Genomic DNA, 15711 nt, shown 5'->3' on the forward strand with positions numbered 1-15711 from the left:
TTCGTTCGACTATATTTGGGTTTGATCTTGGTCCCAGACCAAATACAATTTGAGATTTGGTTTTGGTCCAGCTTTTACTCGATAGTCTGTCCTGCTGTGTCTCGTTTCTTGACCAAATATGTAGGTTTGATCGTCCCTTGTGGATGCTCTTATAAACTCAAAGAAGAAAAATCGGTTTAAACACTACCAGTACTTCCTTAGGTTTGATTGCGAACCCATAATCCCTAGTTGTTTCTCTATTCTATTGTATATAGTTGGACAAATGAATTAATCGAAGGATTGATTAGGTAGATGAATTGATTGAATAGAAAATGGAGGAAGAAGACAGGGAAGAAAACAAGTAGCGTGTTGACCTTGTGGATCAGTGGAGGAGATGGATAAGTATTAAGATGTTGTGATAGACTAGTAAAAATGGGTTAGTATCTTATTCGGATATGGAGTGGAGATTACTTCAGATTTGGATAGAGTATCATCAGAAAATCAACTAAAAACTCATGTTTCATGCCATGAAAACAACCACCAAGTGATGTTTTTGTTGTCGACTGTGTGATGATTGATTATGATTTTAGTCATTTGTGTCGGCTTACAATTGATGGGTAGTTATTGGATTCGAATTTTCAGGTAAGAAGAGGCTATAAATTGAGGCGCAAACACCAACAGTTGGCACCTCTTCATCACCAGGAACACGCCCGGAAGGTATTTGACAGAATTCCCAAACCAATTCTCTTTGATTATTAGGTTTCTACTTACTTATATGGTATCAACTATGGTTATTAAGCAGTCCACCAACTATGGTGATTCAGCAGTCCACCAACTATGGCGATTCACCGGAACATAAAACGATGAGCTCACACTCGCTGCAAACAACCCCACAAAATCAATTACTCATAACAGTGAGATTGTTTTTTTTTTCGTAGATTGGGGATGCTCTTAAAGTGAATGAGAAGTGATATTGTTGTGGATAATGAGATGAATAGAAATAATTAAGAGTTTGTGTAGGTTTATAATCCTTGGGTAGTTTTCAGATTCCAGTTTGCAGGTAAGAAGAAGCTATAAATTGAGGTGCAAACACCAACAGTTACACCTCTTCATCACCAGAAACTAGCTCGGAAGATAGTCGGCAAAATTCCCAAACCAGTTCTCTCTGTTTACTAACTTCTACTCCAACCTTTTGCAGCGTGTAGTACCAGTAACTCTTAGCAAGTAACAAGACTTGAACCTGTTTGCATCAGAAGCTTGGTGATTGAAAGGTTTAGTGGTGCAATATGTTAGGATTTTATTAAAAAAAATTATGGAAGAAAGATGCATATTTACTGTGATTTGAGTTTGATTTAGCTTCTGACTCTCAACTTAATTTAGTAACGACATAAAACTGACTCAGTATCCCAACTAGGTCCTGGTTCTAGACGATTGATCAGGGGTTAAACTGCCTTTTCCAGTGGCAAAATGACTGCCACCTAAGTACTAACGGCAGTTAGCCGTTTTTTCAAAAAAAAAAAAACAGGACGGAAAAAGTCAATTCATGGGAATTAAATATATCATGAAAAAAATGTGGACATTTTATTAAATGCATTTTCTCACATGGACATTTTATTAAAAAATCCACACACGTTTCCTATCTTTTCTCCATTTACTTGATGCATCCAGAGGATGCGCCCCTCGCATACCAAATCAAAAATGCATTGCACGGTGCGGGATGAAGTCCCGTGCACACGAAATCAAAAATATGATTAAAAAAAATATCCAATACGTAGCACGGACACAAATTTAGTATGATCGAAATTTATGAATTCCTATCCCCACAATTGGCAGAAATATTTTAATAGGGGCAATATTATCATTTAGAACGGATTTATTAGCGTCAAATGAAATAACAACAACCCTTTGTAATTAAGATGAACAATTGCGACTGAAACAACAGACGACGCCAACTGTAAAGACACATCTCTTTGTAGGAGACACTTCAACACCAAAAGACACCTGAAAACCCAATAAATAATAGTTCAGACTAGTAATCCTACTATCACCACCACCCATCTTTCATTCGCTCCTCGATCAATTCATATTTTTGTTTATCGTTTCTCAAATAATTATGGCATCTCCTGGTTCCGGTTCCAATTCCAGTTCCAATGATGAGATGACGATTGATGAATCGGGATCTATTTACAGGATATAAGGGATATGTATAGAAGACTCCCGTTGGACATGAGTAAGGAAACTCTAGTCTGAATGACTCTTCATTGAAGAGCTTGGATATCCTAATGTCATCTCTATGTTACTGTCGTATCCAAGTGATATCCTTAATTCAGCCGAAATTGTCAGCGCATCATAAAATCACCAGGACTCCACCTCCCTTTTCATGATATGCGGACAATATCAAGATTGGTGCACGCAGTCGGATCTCGGAAGTATATCTATTAGAATGTGAGCATCCAACTCAAAACCGATCGGCAATGAGTGGAATGTCCCTCATGCTTAGGAAATAGTCTATGTGGGACTATTAATTTTCAACATGTTCCCTCCACGTGTAAGACTCTTTGACTATTTATCTCCAATGTGGAGTGACCCTCATGCTTAGGAAGTAGTCTATGTGGAACTATTTATCCCCAACATGCCCCCTATACGTGTATGGCTCTTTGAATGTTTGTCTCCAACCATCGTGGACCGTTGTATGGTTTCTCTGCCTTCTTGGGTCTTACTAGGTCTTACTTCTCATACAAGGCCTAGCTCTGATACCATGTTGGAATATGAGCATATAACTCAAAACCAAATGGCAATGAGTGGAGCGACCCTCATGTTTATATTGAGTAGTCATGCTTAGGAAAGTAGTTGATGTGGGACTATTTATCTCCAACAATATACCTTGATCTGTTTCAAGATGGAATAATTCTGGATACTGAAATCAATAAAAAAGCAAAAGATCTTTGCAGTGCTTTGTTTGAAGATATCTTCAGAGAAACAATGTCGAGGAACAATACTGCTAATACTACCGTACATAGTCAAAGATTATTTGATGAAATTGGAGGCTCTTCTTTTTTGGTGCCTACAGTGAGGAACCACAAGTAATATGAGTTAATAGTACTCTACCAAGTGAAAGACAAACTATGTTCATTACATTCTCTACAGGGTTTCCAATTACTGAAGATCAAATTCGAGAGTGTTTTCTCGAGTAAGAATAATTATACATCCAACATTGAGTTTATTTAAGTATTTGGGTAACAATTGATTTAGTTTTCTTGAAACTACTGCAGGATGCATGGAGACTGCATAGAAAGAATCGATATGCAGGAAATAAAACCACCGCGAAATAGTATTATTCCTTAAACCACGATTTGAATTAAAAAAAAATAGTTTAGCAAGATTGTTAGTGATGTTAGGAATCCATATTGTGGCACAAAAACAGTGTATTTTGTTTTTGGATCTAATCTTCATCCATTTTCTCATGCTCTATAATCAAGAATCAATCCTGAAAAGACGAGGGTACCCAAATATACCTCAATCTAAAACTTTTCCACCTATAAGTCCTTTCTCCGAAATTGATTGTCTATGGACTGAGTCGAGACAATACAACTAATCGGTTCACACTTCGTGTGATCGTCTATGGATACGAGATCGAGACAATACGATAACAAGATAACTTGCGTGATTGACTGTGGATACAAGATCGAGACAATACAACAACGAAGTATGATTACTTGATAATAGGTTTTTGACTTAACCAAACACAACAGGATTGCTATCAAGTAATTAGGAATTAACGTTTGTGTATTTTACTTCTAATTATAATAAAAACAATTATAATTGCGGAAATGGAAAAGTAAAAGACACAACAAGATTTTGTTAACGAGGAAACCGCAAATGCAGAAAAACCCCGGGACCTTGTCCAGAATTGAATACTCTCAGGATTAAGCCGCTATATAAAATCTAAACCAACTTCGTATAGTTGACACCAAGCAACTAAACCTATAGTTCACCTAGTTCCGTTTGTATCCATGCGCCTCCAACTGGCAATAAGTCACGCACTTGGAACAATTCCTTTGGTTCGTATTCCAAACAGTAAAGGAACAACAAATCTGTTCGGTAACAACTCTTTTCAATCAAGTGATATGAGTTTGACAAAAGGCTCTTCCGTTGTAGATGGTGGATTTTCGACAAAGGCTAAATTCGTAAACTCATAATTATACGAAACTCTGATTCAGCAATCAGACGTGAGTATGGAGACACGAGTCTCTCATCGAATCCTCAACGGAGAGTACTTTCTCTCAGAATACATGTAGATATGTAGTCTCACGACTGGACAACGACATATCTCATGAATACTGAATACTTTCAGTGATTATTTCTATATAGCATCACGAGATGGACAGCTCCTAGACAGCTTGCTCTGCTAGTATAGAGCGATAACATCTTCAGGAACAAACAACGAGTTTACCCTGACTATATAAAGGATATGACTTACCAACAAGCTTATATAGGGATAATTAATGCTCCTAGACAGCTTTCTCTGCTAGTATAGTGCCACAAATTTAATTATTCCTAATTAAGATTGATTCTGTCGTGACATTCACTACTGAATTCCAAGAATAATCTATTATTGCTCCTATTCCATGGTCGAATCCACGACTGGTCCCATGGAATGGCAATAACAATTGCTCCTATTCCATGGTCGAATCCACGACTGGTCCCCTGGAATGGCAATAACCATTTTTCTGATTTTATGATCGAATCCACGACTTGATCTCATAGAATAGCAATAACTATATTATCTCATTACTCCGATTTCATGATCGAATCCAAAACTGGTCTCATAAATGGTAATAGATAAATCTTAATTTACTTCGATTCTATGGTCGAATCTACGATCCCATGGAATGGTAATGTTCACTTCATTATTATGAATTCGTAGTCGAATCCTCAGCTGATCCTATGAATTAATAATAAACATATTATTACTCAGTTTTGTGAATTATTCTTCACTGAATTCCACAATTAGTAATAAATAATCAATGACCGGGCGTTTGAGATACCTCTAAGTAAGCCCCGATTCAAATGGTGAAGGTGTATCCAACGACGATACACTAACAGTCACCGCACGAATGAGTATTTCAAAAATTCAACGAAACGATGAACCTATGCAAAATAGAGAAGAAAATAAATAATTAAAAATATTGACCAGGGTGCTGGGAGCACGGACACACAACCAACCGACCGTCTTGTGGTCAATCCCACACCAGTTTTATATTTTTAATGCATTTTTATTATTTTTCATGATCTGATGAAAATTCTCTCATTTTATCAAATTTCCTTCGTCTCGAGGAAACTCCTCGGTTTCATGGTACTTCCATAAATCCATAAAAAATAATATAAAATTAAGGAAAGGAGTGTGGGGCGTGACCATTGGCCAACCGGCCATGCCTTGGTCCCGACCGTCCCCACACCCCACGGTTCCTTATTATTTTATTAATATTATCTAATTTCATGAAAAAACTCCTTGATTTCATGGTATTTTTGCACAAATCATCAACATAAAAAAAATAAAAATTATGAAAACTTGTGGGGACCGGGCCTTGGCCGGCCGTCATGCCCTAGCCGGTCCCACACGCCCCTTGTTTTATTATTTATTATTAGTTTTCCTTGAATTCATCAAATTCCTTGATTTCATGGTATTTCTCTCAAATTAGGAAAAATTCCCTCAAATCATCAAAATACTTAAAAATATTAAAAAAATAGGGAAACTCGTGGGACCGGGCCCTAGCCGGCCGGCCATGCCTTCCACGGTCCCACACGCCCTTGTTTTTATTATTTTAATATTTTTTGCTTCCTTGAACTCATGAAAACTCCTTCAATTCATGGAAACTCCCTAAATTCATCAAATTTCTCAAAATTCATGAATTTTCATAAAATCATTATAAAATTAGGGAAACTCGTGGGACCGGGCCCTACGGCCGGCCATGCCTTCCACGGTCCCACACGCCCTTTTTTATTATTTTAATATTTTGCTTCCTTGAACTCATGAAAACTCCTTCAATTCATGGAAACTCCCAAATTCATCAAATTTCTCAAAATTCATGAATTTTTCATAAAATCATCAAAATATTAAAAATTAAGGAAAAGGCACCACGGGACCGTGGTCACGACCGGCCGACCATGCCTTGACCACGAGGTCCCACGCCTCCTCATTCCTTATTTTATAATTATTTTTCATCATCTCATGGTGTTTTCCTCAGTTTCGTCGAAACCCTAATTTTGGCATATTTTCTCGAATGGATGCTCAATTGCACGCCAGAAAATATCAAAATTCTCAGGACTGAGACGGACGCCTTGGGGACACGAGCACGCTATCTTGACGACCAAGATTGGCTCTTTGGCTCAGGAAGCCGGTCCCATCAATTTTCACAGTTTTGACCTAATTTGCACAATTGCTCGTATTAGGTCCAAAACTCTTCCAAACACTTTGGATTTTCATGAAGTGATCGTCAGGCGGTCACGTGACAACCCAGGGCCGGTTTCATGACTCCATGGTCGGTCCCTCGCCTCGTCATAATTAATTAGGTTTTCTCACCTAAGGCTCAGACGAGCATTTTCGAATAAATGATTAAACCAGCATTTAATCATTCTTTCACCAACAAATCGTCAACTCTTCAGGAGTTCTTCGTATTTGCTCACGTGAGCATATGGACACTACATGGTTGATCCACGGTCCCATGTAGTCGCTCCCTCCTTCGTCCCATGGTTAAATTCTGACGAACCATGAATTGATCATCAATTGATCAAATTAGGGTTTCTGAATCCAAGGATCATCATTCCAGATTAACCTTAATAATTTTATGACGACCTCATGGTCATTAATTTTATTAATTATGCTCGGTTCAACGACCAGTATTCTAATTAATATTTTTGGTACGCTGCCAATAATCCATCAGATGAGCAACACATGCTCAGACGATCAAATATTCAACAATTCACATGAGCAACACTTGCTCAGATGAAATATTTGCTCAAACCAAGGAATATTGGTTCAACAATCAATATTCAACGATCCATCGAATGAGCAATACTTGCTCACTTCATCGTAAGAACTATACCTCTGTCTCATGACATGTTCAATTCATGAGTTTCAGAACATCATGTTCAACTCACAACTACATGGACTCATCGTCCCATCAAACCACGAAGTCATCAATTGACTAACAAACCACGAGACGTCAATCGTGTCACTTGGGGGGATATCACTTAGGGTTTTGGTCTGGCGGTCTACGCACGTGTGTTCAAACACACGATGGAATGTGAGCAAGTCGTGCAATCAGTTGAAGGAATTCACGAGGTAGTGGGTGGAAAATCGACCAAGTCTCCACACGTTGAGCAACTGGTTTCAAACACGATCTCCACTTCCCCACTCCTTGATTCCATCAACTGTCACACTTCATGGAATCATGGTGTCTACAATTCCAGCAATATAAATAAGTCTCTGAATCATGATTGAATCATCATCATATCATCAATCTCACGTCTCATCGACAACACGAGATCATCAACTCAATTGAAACTACTCTCAATTGAGCAATTTCAATCACTCAGAGCTTATCGTATTCGGAATTCACACACCCACAATCTTTGATTACCATTGATTCCACACATTTCTCAGCTTCCCTCCTACAGATCAACCCATCCTCTCTTGTGACCGAATTTACTCTGGAACGGTCATTGTCTTGATTTAGGCCGGAGTACTACAGATTGATCTCTCGAATCTAAAGCCCCCTTTGCAGCGGTGCATCTGTGTGAGGTTTAACATTTCGCTCGGTTCGAGGAGTCTCCTCCGTACGGTCGTCTCCTCAATTCCTTAAAAACCAGCAAATCGTTTTTCCCCATCTACAGATTGGCGACCACAGTGGGAGATTAATCTCTCGGTTGCAATCTAACAATCTCACAAGATGGTTGGTCTTAGGACTAATTCAACTAATTCAGATCAGAATATTTCAAACGGCAACATTCCTCATGTTACACCTGGCGGCATGGAAGGCAGAGGGATCCCGACTTTGGCAGAGTTGGCTCAAATCCTAGAGGTCCATACCAGGAACATGGACCTGATGAAGGAGACGATAAACCACATCCTCGACTTTCTCATCAAATTAACATCCGAGTTAGGCGGTACCTCCGCTCCAGAAGTCTCAACACCGGGGACTGAAGCGTCATCTGACCCTCAAATCAACAGCTTCACCACATACGAGAAGCCGGTGGAACAAGAGGTCACACATTTGATCGAAAATCTATGTGAACTCCTGCACTTCTCCAGGGATCAGCGCACAGACACATTTTCAGCACTCAACCAGATATCATCCAGCGTGCAAATAACGCCACCAACACCATCAGTTGAAGAAGTCTCCCTAGTGCCTGGCATTCGATCGACAACATCTTTTGGAGAAGAAGATCGCATGACGGATGAAGGACACAACCGAGCATTGTATGTCACTGGTTTCATCAAAGACACCGAATTTAGAAGATCTCTTGTTGACACCGGTGCTTCTACCAACATTGTCACTATGAAGACTCTCAGGATGTCCAGGTTCCCACAAGGTAAAATCGTTCGCTATCCCATCCTAATGACAGGATTTGAAGGAAGTCAAAGCTATACATATGGATATGCATACATAGATTCGAAGGTGGAGCCGATTCGATCGAAAGCGAAGTTTCATGTGATCGAGAAAGAACCTGACTACCATATAATACTGGGACTCCCATGGCTCCATGATAACAAGGTGGTTCCTTCAACATACCATCAATGCAAGAAGGCCATGCTCGACAACAAGATCGTTCGCATTCCGGCTTCATCATCTCCTTATGCTCCCGTCTATGATACTGAGTTCCTTGAATCTCAAAAAGGCATCCCAGAACCTCCAAGCAGGATTCACAGTACTCCACTTCCAAGATGGAAGACTATCGAGAAGGCTGATACCGATTCGTCATCCTCAACTGCTAAAATGATCAAATCACCTACTACACCGACTAAACGCCATAATGATCGAGTCTCAACTCCAGGGACAAACTTCACGACCGATCGAGACGTAAAAGGGAGAGTCATTTATAGCCGACGGAAAGATAAGCAATTAATCGGGGAGAACGATGAAAAGTCTCCCCACCATGAAGAATCGTGTCAGAGTGAGCAATCACTTGAAGAAGATGTCCAAGATGCCCCACGACAACTACAGAACGGTACTGACTCTGCCACTGACGATCCTGAAACAATCAACATTGGGACTGAAGACGATCCAAGGCCAATCCTGATCAGTTCAACACTATCACCAGAGGAGCGGACCGAGCTGGTAAAATTATTAAAAGAATATCAAGATGTCTTCGCCTGTACGTACGAAGAAATGCCGGGTCTTGATGACAAACTCGTCACCCATCACCTACACATCGTCCCTGGTTCCAAATCTGTCAAACACCCGCCCAGACAATTTAGACACGAAGTCGAGGAGCAAATCAAGGTCGAAATCCAGAAACTGTTGGCAGCAGGGTTTATCAAACCTATTCTTCATCCAACGTGGCTAGCAAATGTGGTACCTGTTAAGAAGAAAAATGGTCAAATCAGATGTTGTGTCGACTTCAGGAACTTGAATAAATGTTGTCCAAAGGATGATTTTTCCTCTACCCAACATTGACATGCTCGTCGATGCAACCAGTGGTCACGGTATGTTCTCATTCATGGACGGCTATAGTGGGTACAACCAGATCAAGATGTATGAACATGACGCCAACAAGACTGCGTTCCGTACTCCCATTGGGAATTTTCACTACACTGTGATGCCCTTTGGATTAAAGAATGCTGGTGCCACCTATCAACGAGCCATGATTGCCATATTCCATGACATGATGCACAAGCAAGTAGAAGACTATGTTGATGATGTGGTGGTAAAATCGAAGACTCGAGCATCTCATCTCGAAGTTCTAAGGCAGGTGTTTGAAAGGTGCAGAGAATACAAATTAAAAATGAATCCTTTAAAGTGCGCATTCGGAGTTTCTTCCGGAAAATTCTTAGGATTCCTGGTCACGACTGAAGGGATCAAAGTCGACCCTGACAAGGCAAAAGCTATTACCACCATGCCTCCTCCACGTACCGTGAAGGAACTACAGAGATTTATGGGCAAGGTAAATTATATTCGACGCTTCATTCCTGGATTAGCTCAACTCATTGCTTCGTTCACACCTCTGCTGAAGAAAGGATCAAGCTTCACCTGGACAGCTGTTCAACAAGAAGCTTTCCATAAAATACAATATATATTATTGTCACCGGCCGTCATGAGGTCTCCAGTGCAGGGACGAGCTCTGATTCTTTACACAGCCTCCAGTGACGTTGTCATCGGCGCACTCCTCGCTCAGGAAGACGACGAAGGCGTCGAACGACTGATTTACTACTTCAGCCGCACAATGAGAGATGCTCAACTCCGATATCTAAAGGCCGAAAGTGCATGCCTGGCATTGGTACATGCAATCCAGAAGTTCAGACATTACTTACTATCTAACAGGGTCGTACTCATCTCCAAAGTTGATCCCATAAAGTTATTGCTATCAAAGCTAGCCTTGATAGGAAGACCAACGAAGTGGCTACTCCAGATGTCTGAATTTGACATAGCTTGCACGCCACCTAAAGCCATCAAAGGTCAAGCGGTCGCAGACTTGCTCGCCGCTTTTCCAGGGGAAGACACAACAACACTACATGAATAAGTGCCCGGCGAATTCCCATACATCTTTGTCATCAAGGAAGAAACATGGATTCTATACTTTTATGGATCTTCCACCCCTAGTAGTGACACCGGAGGAGCGGGCATAGTGCTGGTGTCTCCATCTAGTGAAGTTTTCTCACATTCGTTCAAGTTGGATTTCTACTGCACCAACAACTCAGCGGAATATGAAGCGTTCCTATTAGGATTATCCTTAGCCAAGAAATCAGGAGCAACACACCTGAATAGAACGTATTCTCACAAATAAATCACACTTTTTCCATTCAGAACCAAAGCTCAGCGACTGTTGACCTATTTTGCTGACGCAACGATCGTCGATACTGGACGGACTAACAATAGGCATGCTGATTTCCTAGCAAATCTCGCCTCTAAGCTGCAATTCGAAGGAGCACAGAAAACGATCACTGTACAGAGACGTACGTTATCATCAACTTGGCTCACTCAGATCGAAGACATTCCAGCGAACGATTGGCGAGCACCCATCATTCATGAATTGAGCAGCTCTATTTCAGAAGGCCAAGTCAGCCTCAAGGAATTGAATAACTACTTCTTGCTTCATGGAGGGCTATACTATCGAAACCCCGATGGATCTCTATCACGATGTCTTGGGAGCGACGAAGCGGAAGAACAGCTCAAGCGCATACATGAGGAAGTCTGTGGGCAAACGTTAGTGGTAACACTTTACAGAAAACTTCAAAGAATGGGGTACTACTGGCCATCCATGGAGACTTAGTCAAGAGATTTACAAGGATCTTGTCCTGATTGCCAAACACCTCCTCATCACTTAGAGGTTTAGACGATCCACCACACTGGGGACTGGAGGGAGCCTTACATAAAATACCTCCGGGACAACGAATTACCACTGGAAAAGAAGCAAGCAGTTAAACTCATTCCGAAAGCTAAGAGATTTGTCTATCTCGATGGGATCTTATACCACAAAAGCTTTGGTGGAAATTTACTGAGGTGCTTAGCCGAACATGAAATCCCTACAATCCTGAAGAAAGTACATGATGGAGAACATCAAGGAAATAGGAAACTATTTCTTCAAATACATGAGAAATATTATTGCCCAACCATGGAAGATGATGCAGCCGCACACATTCAGAGGTGTCAGCAATGCCAAACTCATGGTAATCTCATCCACACTCCTTGTCTCCCATTGAATTCTGTGAATAGTCTGTGGCCTTTCTATAGCTGGAGACTACATATCATTGGAAGATCAATCCAGCATCTTCAAAACAACATGAATACATCATCACTGCGAAAAAGTACTTCACCAAGTGGGTCGAAGCTATTCCTCTTCGAAGCACCACTGGAGTTACGATTGCCGCCTTCATCAAAGAACACATAATATGCAGATTCGGAGTTCCTAAGCATATCATCACAGATAACGGAACTCCTTTTGCCAATCAAGATGTTGAGAAGCTGCTCAATAAATATGGGATCAAACAAATCTTCTCCACGCCTTACTATCCACAAGGAAATGGTCAAGCAGAAAGTACCAACAAGACTTTGGTCAGGATTATCATTCGGACGATTCATGAAAATCCTGGCATGAGAAATTACCCATGGCTCTATGGGCTTACAGAACTGCACCAAAGAGCTCGATCGGTACTTCGCCATATTGCCTTGTTTATGGAGCCGATTCCATAATTCCAGCAGAAATCAAAGTTCCCTCAGCCAGGATTGCAACATCCAGTGGTGTACAATGGGATGAGGCCGAAATCTCCAGATCAAGAATCGCTGAGCTACATATGCTGGAATCAAGGAGGACCAATGAGGAAAAATATATGGAACTTACAAACAGAGGATCTCCAGAGCCTACAACAAAATGGTAAGACCTCGAACATTTCAAGTAGGAGATTTGGTATTAAAGACGACAAAGCACATTCAACAAGACATGTCCGCTCCTAAGTTATCTCCTAAATGGGAAGGGCCATATGTTGTTATCAAAGCAGTGTCTAGCAGATACTATAAAATTTTAGCAATCAATGGAGGAAAGGAAGGAAACATCATCAATGGCAAATGGCTCAAAGCTTATTATGCCTGATCCATGAAACAAACTACCTCTTCATCATTTCAAGCATTTTCAAAAATATAATTTCATTCCTCCAAAGAGCATAAACATTTCATAAATGAGTAAAATTCGTTCATACCATGATCAACTGTTTCACCTAACTAGAAACTCAGATTTACACAAAAAACAACAAACATGAATGCTCACTCAGAGCAAACCATCTAGCAACGGATAATCCCTGTAAGAAGCCTCTTCAATCTTCTTCTGAAAAATCTTGGTCTTTTCCTTCAAGTCTTCGACTGCTTTCTCAACCCTTGCTGACTCCAGATCCAGTATCCTCTCCTCATCCAGTAAAGCTGCATTCATGGAAATTGCATCAGAAGCCTCTGCTGCTTATGAACCTTGATTATCTCAAGACGACGACGGATCCATCTTACATTGAATCGCAATATCTCAAATTCAAGATCATTTCATCCCATTGGTGCAGCTCATGGTTTTTGACGTCTCGCAAGTGCATGTGATTCATTTCCTCGATGATCGGCAATAACCCCGCTACCGTGGTTAAAAGGGTTGGAAGAAAACCTTTCCACACTTCTGTGGTGGTAATGTGACCATACTTCTTCAAGATCTTGGTGTACAGAGATACATGACATTTGGGAACCACGAATCCGCCGACCATTTCATTGTCTGAGAAGGTATTAATCAATGGGGCTTCGAATAAAAGTCCAGCGGTTGGGTATTCACGAGCATGGACACCGTCTCCGGTCTCGACGGATCCTACAGAATCTTCACATGCCTGGTTACTGCTTTCCTCAACCTCAACCATGGTCACAGACTTTCCACTCTTTCTTCGTCTAGCATCGACGACGACACAAACATCCGCCTACGATGAAACGAAGGGGTGTTAATCCCGAGACTCGGTATAATCTCATGAGTCATAGGTTTACTTACAAACGATCCAGCTTCAACATGAGCCGATCCATACCGGGAAGGAGCTCTAATAGTCCGCTTAGGCCTTGATTATGAGGAGTAACATTCTTCTTACAGTTCTACGACAAATCATTCTCTTGTGATCAACAATCTCGATTGAACAGAGACAAGAAAGGAGAAGAAGAAGAAGTGCACAACTTACTGAGATAGACGATGCTATTTCGCGCTTCGACTGAAGATCATCTTGAGAAGAAATGCTATTGTTCGACATGGCGGCAAGAGGGTAGGATCAAAACTTCTATGTACGATGAAGCTAACTCAGGAATGAAAGAAATATTTGCGTGGATCATAGATTTGGAGTCTTGAAGATATATATATATATATATATATATGAGGCGATAGTCATACAATCAACTCAATTACGAGTTTCAATGAAACCCTAGGCTTCAAGGATCGATACCAAAGACGCGAAAGAAAATAACACACTGGATACTGAACATCACGGGTCAAAGGATAGGCCACGCGGCCTTGTACACGTCATGAATTCTCAGCCGTGTTATGTTACTTCTCATGAAAATCTACAAGTCATAATGAATTTGGATATATGGACATTGGTCCATGTCATGGATTAGAAGAAATCGACGTTAACAAAATGTTCATCATTCAAAAGAAAAGTCTAATTGAAGTAAAGTCTTTAAACAGTCAAAAGAAATATATCCACTATGAAGACTAAAAAGGGAACGCTCTACCATATACAAGAAGATGGAAGTAAAACTACTCGTCGGACTCATCCGAATTGTCAGCTTCATCGCCACTGCCCTTCTCGGAATCATCTTCTTCAGAGTCACTGTCAGGATCATTGGTGAAGTCCGGTGGACGGAAGATAATATCATCATCTGAATCCGAATTATCTTCTGTTGCAGCTTCAACTTCAATTTTCTTCATCGTCCTCCGATGCTCTATTTCATATCGATCAGGCTTAATGTAACGCTCGGATGGTTCCCATGTGATCTCTCCTTCGGAAGCATCAGCATTAGAATCAGAAGGCACCCCATCTAAGAATTGACGCTTCTCCTCAACCCTCTGTCTCTTACGCCGGATGCGATCTTTTTCACGTTGATGGGCATCCTCTCTTTTGTCTTCAGCTCTTTTCTTTTCGAGTTCAGCAAAAGAGACTCTTCGCTTACCCAAAGGAACATTAGGCTTCGCCCCTTCCTGGGTAACCCTAGCCTTCGATTTCGCTACAGGAGCGTCGGAATCCTCATCAGAAGAGCCAGAGGAAGAAGAGGAATACCAATAATCATAATTGTTGCTACTGTTGGTCGACATTATCTGGAACCGGAAGATAAAAGATTACTACTATGTAAAAAAACCAACATCAGCAAAAATGGAAACTCTTAACTCTTACCTTTTATACTTCCACTAACAATAGTGATAGTAATACTAGAGTTAACACCTCAGAATCGTTCGTCTCTTCGAAAACTGCAAAAAACGAGCGAAACTTTATTAATCTCAAAACTGATTTTTCATAAAATCACGGACACAATTTTCATAATGTGAACATTCACAAAACTGACCTATGAAGTTTACAACAATAAAATATTTCATCATAAATATATTGTCTATCTTCGAAGGTTCCTCAAAACCCACGTTTTGATTTAAAAAAAAACAGCAATTAATGCAACTTGCATACATAAACTCTCAAGGATTTTATTTAATGAAAGCAAATTCATGCAGTAAGCAGGGGACTTAATATAGATGGTGGATTTTCGACAAAGGCTAAATTCGTTAACTAATAATTATACGAAACTCTGATTCAGCAATCAGACGTGAGTATCGAGACACGAGTCTCTTATCGAATCCTCAACGGAGAGTACTTTCTCTCAGAGTACATGTAGATATGTAGTCTCATGACTGGACAACGACATATCTCATGAATACTGAATACTTTCAGTGATTATTTCTATATAGCATCACGAGATGGACAGCTCCTACACAGCTTGCTCTGCTAGTATAGAGCGATAA

General features: G+C 40.6%; 1 long non-coding RNA gene across 1 annotated transcript; it reads left to right on the forward strand.

Moving 5' to 3' along the window:
* Positions 1-427: 427 nt before the first annotated feature.
* On the forward strand, positions 428-1319 carry LOC113314083. Its single transcript, XR_003342257.1, has 2 exons — positions 428-696; positions 782-1319. It is a non-coding gene; the product is annotated as an uncharacterized LOC113314083 (long non-coding RNA).
* The last annotated feature ends 14392 nt before the right edge of the window (positions 1320-15711 follow it).

Source organism: Papaver somniferum, chromosome 9, assembly GCF_003573695.1.
Source record: "Papaver somniferum cultivar HN1 chromosome 9, ASM357369v1, whole genome shotgun sequence".
NCBI classification, from domain to species: Eukaryota; Viridiplantae; Streptophyta; class Magnoliopsida; order Ranunculales; family Papaveraceae; genus Papaver; species Papaver somniferum.